This window comes from Hylobates moloch, unplaced genomic scaffold, assembly GCF_009828535.3.
Source record: "Hylobates moloch isolate HMO894 unplaced genomic scaffold, HMol_V3 SCAFFOLD_5, whole genome shotgun sequence".
NCBI lineage: Eukaryota > Metazoa > Chordata > Mammalia > Primates > Hylobatidae > Hylobates > Hylobates moloch.
The window spans coordinates 123,581,865-123,591,813 of NW_026652280.1; the positions used below are offsets into that span (position 1 = coordinate 123,581,865).

At 33.6% G+C, this 9,949-nt stretch overlaps 1 long non-coding RNA gene across 1 annotated transcript; it reads left to right on the plus strand.

Moving 5' to 3' along the window:
• The first annotated feature begins 2,551 nt into the window (after nt 1-2,551).
• On the plus strand, nt 2,552-9,238 carry LOC131383589 (uncharacterized). Its single transcript, XR_009213731.1, has 3 exons — nt 2,552-2,674; nt 8,644-8,831; nt 9,097-9,238. It is a non-coding gene; the product is annotated as an uncharacterized LOC131383589 (long non-coding RNA).
• Nucleotides 9,239-9,949: the final 711 nt, after the last annotated feature.

A 9,949-nucleotide genomic window follows, 5' to 3' on the forward strand; every position in this document is an offset into this window, starting at 1 on the left:
ATACTTTCAAAAAAACTGTGGTGGGTGCTGTTTAGATGACATGTACTCTGCTATATTTATTTCATCTGGAAGCCAAAGAGCTTATTTGTAAATTCTGAAAAGACTGCAAAATTTTCATCTTGTTTTCCAACATTAAAATCTCAAGCACTGTTCATTGTGATTTTTTTTTTTTTTTTTTTTTTTTTTTTGAGATGGAGTCTCGCTCTGTCGCCCAGGCTGGAGTGCAGTGGTGCGATCTTGGCTCACTGCAAGCTCCGCCTCCCCGGTTCACACCATTCTCCTGCCTCAGCCTCCAGAGTAGCTGGGACTACAGGCGCCCGCCACGGCGCCCGGCTAATTTTTTGTATTTTTAGTAGAGACGGTGTTTCACCATGGCCTCGATCTCCTGACCTCGTGATCCACCTGCCTTGGCCTCCCAAAGTGCTGGGATTACAGGCGTGAGCCACCGCGCCCGGCCCCATTGTGATTTTTTAAAAAAGATATATTCTGTAAGACTTCAGGCAGTCTAGAAAAATAGATGGATAGATATTGATGATAGATATGATTTTACTGGCTGACACCTTTTTAAAATTTTATATAATGGATGGTACATTAAATTGAGAGATAGAGAAGATACTAGTGAAAATTATACGGTATATAATTTTATGGGTAATTCTTTTTGCAATACTTTTATAAAAATAATATTAAACAGGCATTGTGTTGTGATCACAATAATTCTTATTTGTTTGCTTTATATAGCTTGTAAATTGACTAGAGGCTCTCCCAGCATTTTCTGGTTCTATAATTAAACCAACTTATTCAAAGTTTATTCTCAATTAAAAGTGAAATTTTCTAGAGTATGGGAAAGTCTAAAAAAGGCATAAACTAGGACAGATCTCATTTTAAATTAACTGTACAAGCAAGCAGATATCCTCAAAGAGGAATTAAGTACTGATTCATGCTACAATATGGATAAATCTTAAAAACATTATGGTAAATTAAAGAACAAAAAGATTACATATTAGATGATTCCATTTATATAAAATGTCCAAAATTAGCATACCTATATATACATAAATTACAAAAATATATTACTTGTTGCCTTTAACTAGGAGGATGGAGAGAGGAGTACCTGTATTGGGTATGAGTTTTCTTTTGTTTTTTGTTTTGTTTTGTTTTGTTTAAGACTGAGTCTCACTCTGTTGCCCAGGCTGGAGTGCAGTGATGTAATCTCGGCTCACTGCAATCTCCGCCTTCCAGATTCAAGCGATTCTCCTGCCTCAGCGTCCCGAGTAGCTGGGATTACAGGCGCCCACCACCATGCTTAGCTAATTTTTGTATTTTTAGTAGAGATGGGGTTTCACCATGCTGGCCAGGCTGGTTTCGAGCTCCTGACCTCAGGTGATCCTCCTATCTTGGACTCCCAAAGTGCTGGGATTTACAGGCATGAGCTACTGTGCCTGGCCAGTTTTCTTTTGAGGGTGACAAAAATGTTCTAAAATGAGGTTCTGATGATCCCCACAGCTGTGAATATACTAAACACTACTAAATTGACCACTTTACATGGGCGAATTGCATGGCATGTAAAATATATCTCAGTTAAGCTTTAAAAAAAAAGATAGCGACATCCTTGTATAAAGCAAGCCTACAGCAAGACAAGGTGAGCAGAATGTAAGTACTATGAAAACAGGGATTTGCCTCTCTTTTTTACTGCTGAATTCTCTGTACCTAAAATCTATAACTAGCACCAGTTATATATTCAACAAATTTTTGCCTGAAGTCTTATATTAAGTTAGGAATAGAAAAGCAAAAAGCTTTCAGCTTAAAATCATTTTCAAATTGTTATGTTTTTACTAACCCTTTTCTTCTCCATCTGTCAGCAGTGCAAGAGAAATAATCTTTCTTCTCATTCTTGTATACAAGGGCTATTGGTATCCTGTGGGCAGCAATCCAAACCTATAACTGTTATTTTCAGCCAAGGTAGGAAATGTGCTAGCTGAAAGAAGACAGGGCCCTAAGACATCAGAAGCAATTCTGTGCTGGCTGGCCTATGAGGAAGGGTGTGCACAGATCTTGTTGTGAGAAGCCCAACTGGAATACCGTCTTAGAGGCTTATACAAAGTCTGGAGAGTAAGATGTTCATGTCTACTTCCTGTCTTTGATTTTATCTTTTTGTTTGTTTGTTTTACCAAGTATGAAAAAATAAATACATGCTTGTTTCCTGTCTGAGGTTGATGCCTCTGGTTCCACATAAGGGCTTTCTTTGAGTGGTTTGCCAGGAAGGTAGGTCTAAGAAGCTGGATCCTATCTCAAAAGACCTTAATCCCATGTCTCTTAGGGCATTCTCTCATCAAGAAATTCTATTCCTATTATTGCAGATGCTAATTTGCTAGCGAGTCTGGTTACATTTTTTGGACACAGAATCTTTAGGTGTTTTTTGTTGCTGTGGTTGTTGTTTTGTTGCTTGATTCTCTTTTGATTTTTATTTATTTATTTACTTATTTTTCTCTTACATTTATTTTTGCAGACTATGTGACCTGGACTTTACAGATATGGATTCCTGTTTGGCTCAGGGGTGGACTGTCATGCTCTTCTTATCTCAGAAGGTTTCCCCATTCCAATAAAGTAGATTATTTGCTACTTTCTATTTTCCCTACACAAAATCAGCATGGATATCCAAAACTGATGCTGATAGGTAGCTGAGCAATTAATATTCTTTATCAGTAATCAAGATCTGAGTTTGTTTGATAATTAGGTACATATAAGTTATGGGGCTACCCTAATATTTAACAAAGCTTTAAAGATATGTTCAGTAAACAAAAAGCTAAATTAGAAAAAGAACAATGATGAATTGATTTAATACTTTTTTTTTTTGAGACGGAGTCTTGTATAATACTTCAACAATCCACAGTTGTACACAGATAGTTCTATGAAGCACCATAGAATAATTGGAATTTAAAGTGACTAAAATAACTAAATAGGTGCATATTGGATATTGCTTTTGAAAAGGAAAGTAAAAATTATGGTTTGACAAATATAATTTTGGAATACAAGAATACAAGAATTTTAATTAAATAAGTATGTTTTGGGGTAAAATACTAAAGTACAAAAATGAATATTCTAAGGTACTTAATGCTTTGAGATACTTAAATTAGTGGTCCCGTAAAACAAGCAACTTAATCAGCCAGAATCAATTTGAATAAACTTGCTTAAAACAAAAATTCATTTATACCATACAATACAAGAAACTATTTTTAATAATTTATAAATATAATGTTAAGTACTACATATTTTATTTTTATCTAAAGTCTTTATTTTTTCATTCACACATAATTTTAGTAACATTCATTTATAGAAGCAAAATACATAATTAATTTACAATAGATTCAGGAAAGAAATACACAAAAATAACTCTAAGAAAAGGTATGTAAGACTTCTATATCAAAAAACTTTGTAACATTTTTGAGATAAATTTAAAAACTCAACAAAATCAGAATTTAACATGCCAATAGCCTAGTTTTATGATAATGTAAATCCTACAAAAATTGATCTAAAGATTCAATAAGATACTCATCAAAATTCCACCAAGCTGTTTGTCAAAAATTGAGGTGATTCTAAAATGAATATTCAAATGCAAAGAAAATCTTACAGAACAAAATTTGAATTCTTATAGTTACAGATACAAGATTTATTACAATACTCTAAAAATTAAAATATTGTAGTATATACAAATATACAAATAGAATAGAACAGAAAGGATAGAAACACACATACAACAGTATTTGATTTAAGATAAGAGTGGCAATGAAAAGCAATGTAGACATGTTGGGTTTTTATTCAAAAAGTGACCCTGAGTTAACTAAATGTATATACAGAATAAAATGAATCTTTACCTCTCCTATACACAAAATCATTTGTTGGTAGATTGTGAGAGAATATTTTAATATTTCAGGAAGCAAATATTTCTTCGATAAAAATACAAAACCTCTAACCTTAAAATGTATTTCAAACATTTTGACAAAATAGAATGATAAAGTTTTGTTAATCAACAGCTCTCCACAAGATATAAATTTTCTGCAGTATATATGATCAGCAGATAACTTGTATCCATTACCTAAAGAGCTACCCCCAAATAGAAACATACATATAATGAATCCAATTAAAATTAGGCAAATAAATGAACAAGCACTTTATAAATGAAGCTACCCAAAACGCAGATAAACATATGAGTGAACAACCAAATAAGTCATCAAGGAAATGCAAATAAAAATCACAATCATTAAAATGAAAAAGATTGAAAAGTCTAATGTTGCCAAAGATGTGGCATGTCCTGGACATCATACAGTACTCAGGATGTAAATCGTTACACCCACCATTTTGGAAACATTTTCCAATAAGATAGCATATGAATCAGCAATACATTCATAAGTATATACCCAAAATAAATTCTTATGTATATTCACAAAAAAACCAATAATGTGTTTCTCAAGTGTGGATGAAACATAAATTTGTGATTTCTGATACATAATCAATGTGAAAATATTGTCCATTAGAATTTACATATTAATTTATTTTGAAAAGTCACACTGAATTAGAAAAAAATATCTGTAAGTATAGCAAAGGTAGAAAGGGCTTCAGCTAGGCAACAAATGCCATTAAAGATCAGAAAGTGCATATTGGCAACTATAGTTCCCCCTTGCCTAATATTTTTCATTCCCACCTCTGAAGTGCTATTAAACAAGCCTAATCCTAGACCTTTAATAAGGATCACTGACCAGCAGGACAAATGCCAAGAAAACATGCTAATGGCTCTTTAAATACAAGTCTATTTAAGGCACTATTTAACAGATTAGTCAAACTGATTTCTTGGCAGTTCCCACATTATTATGACCAAGACTGTGCCTCTGGAAACAGTCTGTGTTATAACCTTTCAGAGAAATACATCCTTTACCCAGGCCTCAAAGAATTCCCACAAAGATCCAAGGAATGTGAGCTCCCAACTAAAAAATAAATCACAAAACCTTCCACATGGAGAACTTGGTTTTGCAGAAATTGCTACTGCAGCCACTAGAAAGACAGAGAGAGAGAGAGAGAGAGAGAGAGAGAGAAAGAGACTGTTCCATGGTCCAAAGATAAGCCTAAATTGAGTGCTTCTGATTCGTGAAGCTTGGGTCACACGGCTATTCCCTAGCTAGGAAAGCCAGAATTTTTAGCTTTTCTAAAGGGAGATGATCTTTTACCCCTACCAAGATTTATAAGGTAAAGAATTACCAAACATTAAAACAGGAGCTCAGTTGACGGTCACCAAAATATTGTAATTGTCTAATAAAAATGTAATATTCCTTCTGAATCTCAATTCTACCCCTGGTTTATTGTTTTACCACATACAGAGTGCCTGAAAAGTCATTACCAGGCCTTATAATACAGGACTAATTTGACACTTGTCATAAAGATCTCAGAATGCTCTGGTACACTCCTGTTTTTTGTTTTCCTCCCTTTCTTCTTCCTTCCTTCTTCCAACCATCTCTTTTTTCCTTCCTTTCTTTCTTTTTGAATTATTCTCTTCTCCATCATTTTTACCCAAATGGTATAAGAATGATATATAAAATATTGTATTGATTAGTAACTAAGCAGCCTTTAAAAATTTATTTGGTCTGACTCTTACATATTTAATGGACTACTGTGTAATTGATGATAATAAATTTGAAGAATATAAGCTAATCAAATTTAACACATACAAAACAAAAACAATCAGGGAAATACTTTTTTTTTTGTTAACAGGAAATTGTCATATCTCATGACAAAAATTTGAAATTGTTTTAGATATTGATTTAAAACACCCAAGATGTGCCTATTCAGTTTGGCTCCAGCTAATATGCTGTGTCTGTATGAGTACGTTTGAAATTTCAAAAACTATGAAGGGTGTGACTTAAAACTGTAATTTTGTGTCCACTGAAAGATTCCTTGTCAGTTGACCATTCATGCACCACCTTAAATTTAGTGTCATTTTGGTCTTGGGGATTTCCTGTGAAATTCAACATTATTTGGTTTATTTTGCTTGTTTTGTCATGTTTTAGTAAATAACTTGAGCATTCCCAGGCTTGATTTGAAATGTGAAATTGCCTGAGTTTGTGACATTGCTGAAGCGAGCTTTGGAACATTTATCTTTTACATTTTGTCTAATGCATAAAAAATGTCAAAACCTCTCCTTTATAACTTGCTTTTTTATTGTTTCAAACCACCATGAACACCCATGATTTCTACATAATTTTGGTATTAACACAAAAGTAAAAAGGAATACAAAGTGCTTGAAAAATCAGAAGCCAGACATTCTACTACTCCAGGGCAAAATTTCACCTACACACCAATGTCCAGCTTTTATCTAATATTTCTAACCCCTTTTCTGCACCCATTTAGCTACTATGGGCAGTACCAATGGCATAATTTGACAACAGGCATTTATATTGAAGGCTTCAATAAGAAAAAAATATAATTATACTCAATGAACATGTGAATTCACTTCTACTGCCATTAACTATTTGGAAGTTCATTCAATTATGGTAAATTCAAACATATTCAACAACTGTCTTGTTTTTCTCAAAATTAAGCGATGGTTATCTATTTTAACTAGACTTTCATGAGATATTTGTTTAGATGACATTTTCAGTCTATTTTGTAATTTTGTTAATACCAGACTTGCCTGTATGTAATGCAAGATTAACAACATTCCTGAAAGCAGAGAAGAAAGTTCTGGTTCATATGTTACTGTTATAAAAGCATCAGATGTTACAAAGTTTCAGAACTTGCAATACAGCTAATCATTTACCACTTCCTCATTCAATAATTCATTCATTAGTAGTTCTCATAATTGAGACCCACAAATACTCCTTTAGTCTAAGAAGACATTATATGATGTCATCTGTAAAAATATGATTGCTGTTTCCTGATTATAACAGACCAATATTGTGGGACCTCCCATTTTTTTACAACCCTGGGAACAAAGTTAGTATTATTTTTATTCTGATAGAAGAAAACAAGGTTCATGAGTTTTCAAGGCTCATCTTTTAATCTTTCAAAATAGCTCTTACTTGGAAAAAAAATCAACAAGCAACAATTGAAAGGAGCATTGCATCAGGATGAAGAGACCATGGTGTTCTGCTGCTCCTTTGGCTAAGGATTATTTTCTGGTCCAGTTGGAGGCCCCAGAGAGTGAGCTATGGTAGACTCATTAAGAAGGATTATAGAAATCCAACTTGGAAAATGGGGTATAGCTTTACTGCCAGCTGGAGATGAAAGATATTTCTAGTTCTTACAGCAATCAAAGTTCAGAAACAGTGAAACAAACAAAAAATGTAGGACTGGTAAATTATTTTGCTCTGGAAACCAGTAGAGAAAATTTCCTTTCACTGGAGACGCTGCATTTTCTTGGTAGTTTTGTAAATGGTTTTTCCCTAACAATTGTTAACATACCACTTTAGTCCAGGTAAAGCTTGATCCAGCTAAAGTCCATCCATATTTCTACACCTTTGGCTTGTTTGTTAGTAAGGACTTCCATCACCAAAAAGACACATATTCGGCTTAAAGGCTGTCTTCTCCGTAGTCTTACACAATCTACCCTGGGCTTTGTTTTTATGTTTATGAAGCTTATTTTTTTAAGCTTTCATGTATTGTACGCCAATATTTGCTTTCTTATTTGAATTGTTTGCCACAACATACCTCTCTAGTTTATAAAATCCTTGAATATGAATATAATATCCAATCTTTTTTTATAATCACATATTGCTTTTATATAGCAAACACCAGTAGAAGTTTATTTATTGAGTAAAGGTATATATGTATGCACGAATAAATGAATGAGTGAACCTATTTAGATGTCTAGTTTTTGTGCCAAGAGTGATTCAAAAACTACTTAAGGTGAATATTGATGTATCCACCCTGGTAGCATTTGATTACCACTTAAATGTATTTATTCATAACATGTTTAGTTTAACTCAATTTATTAACCAATGTGTGCCAGGAGAGTCACTATTTAATATTCTCATATAAATTACCAAAAAGGGTAAATTCAAATGCTGTCATAAGATTTAATGAGTTGACCTAGGTAAAATACTTAGAAGAGTGGCTGACACATAGCAAGTACTAGACAAGAGCTTGTAAAATAAAACTGATCACGGAATGATCTCTGAATGATCACAGAAGAGGCAGTCTGTATAGATTATGTATACATAATTAAAAATGATAAAAGAAAAACAGCATCTTACTTGACACATAGTAGATTTTCTATCATGCAAAAATAACAAATATTGTAAAATTTTAATTTATCTTCAATAAGTCTACATTGAACTGAACTTTTTTTTAATAGTGTAAAAATTTCAAATCTAGACTGGAAGCTTCTCCATTGATCTGAAATTTGATTTCCTCATTGATTATAATAGTTGTTCAGTAAATGTTCAAAAGGAGTAACAATTAGGTCCTCCACTTAAATTCTTGTAAAAGATCACTTATCTTTTGACATCTGTTCAATTTCTAGCCAACTTTATACACCTCTTTGACCACTTCACCTTCTAAGCTTTCTCCTGTGCCAAAGCAGGTAATTCTTGGCTTTTAATAAGCTGCAAGATTTAATTGTTTTATTCCTTTATCATTTGTTATCCTTGTTGCCAGACCCAGTGTTGATCCAGTAGAAGAGATAATCAAGCAGGATGCCTTTCCTCGAGCAGAGCTTTCGGGGCAATTTAAATCAAATGGGGCAGGAAAGGAATAAGAATAGGATGCCCACCAAGAACAGAATTGCATCTAAGGATGATTGCAAAGGATCAGTAAAAAAGAAGGGCTGCAATGTTCAAGGAAAGGTAATTACAGCCCACAGAAAAGAAACAAATGAGATGTAAAGAGCAGGACAGATGAAGGAGGCACATTTGAGGAAATGTAAGAAAGAAGGACGAAAAATAGTTTATTAGTTTGGTCATAACCAAACTGACTTTGCTAGAGTTGAAATAGGATGCTTTAACTACAATTAAATTCAACTAGGGTAGACTCTACTCAAACACACAGTGCTTTCAGGAAATAAAATACATTTATTAAAACAAAAAATATTATATAACCTCTATGTTGCAGATCTTGAATATATGTATACAAATGAATAAAAAGGAGGCTTCAGAGGCTTGCATTATAGAGAGGAAGTAACAAATCCAAAAAAAATTATACGAATGCAGGACACAATGAGAAGATACAGCAACGATAATTAAACATCTCCCGGAAGTTTGATCGATGAGGACTTGGGAAGAGACACTCAGGATGATATCTAACTATCTTCTTCAGCTCAGTCTCAGCTAGGTCTCATAGCTACTTGGAAATGTTTATATTCGTCTCTAATTATATGCTTGCTGTATTCCCTATGGCAATTAATAAAAATGTTTCTCACTCATTCTAAGGCTTTTATTTTCTCCTCACTCCTTTATCTTTGTGGACTCTCTCCTCCCACAGTTCTGGGAGATGGAGATCTTCTAACTTAGGCCCTCCAAATCTTCTTTTTAATTTGATCACAATATTTATCTTCATTCTTTCTCCTTTTAGCTCCCAGCTTCAGAAATGTTTGACATTCTCCATTTAATTCCAAGGTGAAAGTTTCTGCATGAGTCTTCTTCTTTTCTACGTTAATTAGAACCTGGTTATAGCAATTGCCTAATCTTTCTCTTATATTTTCAATGTTTCTTCCTTGACTACTTCCCCTGTACCATTGACTGTGCTCAGGTCATCTCAATCTGACAAACATTGTTAAATGTGATAAACTTTTAATCTGTCTTTCTTGAGCTGACTTTTGAGGAAAGTAATCCATATTCACTGCCTTTGTTTGTCCACTATCAACTCATTCAGCAAATGACTTGGTTTTTGGCATCTGCTTCTATCCATTTGATAGATCTATTCTCCAGAGGGTACCAATGATCTGCTAATTACCAATCCCGATATA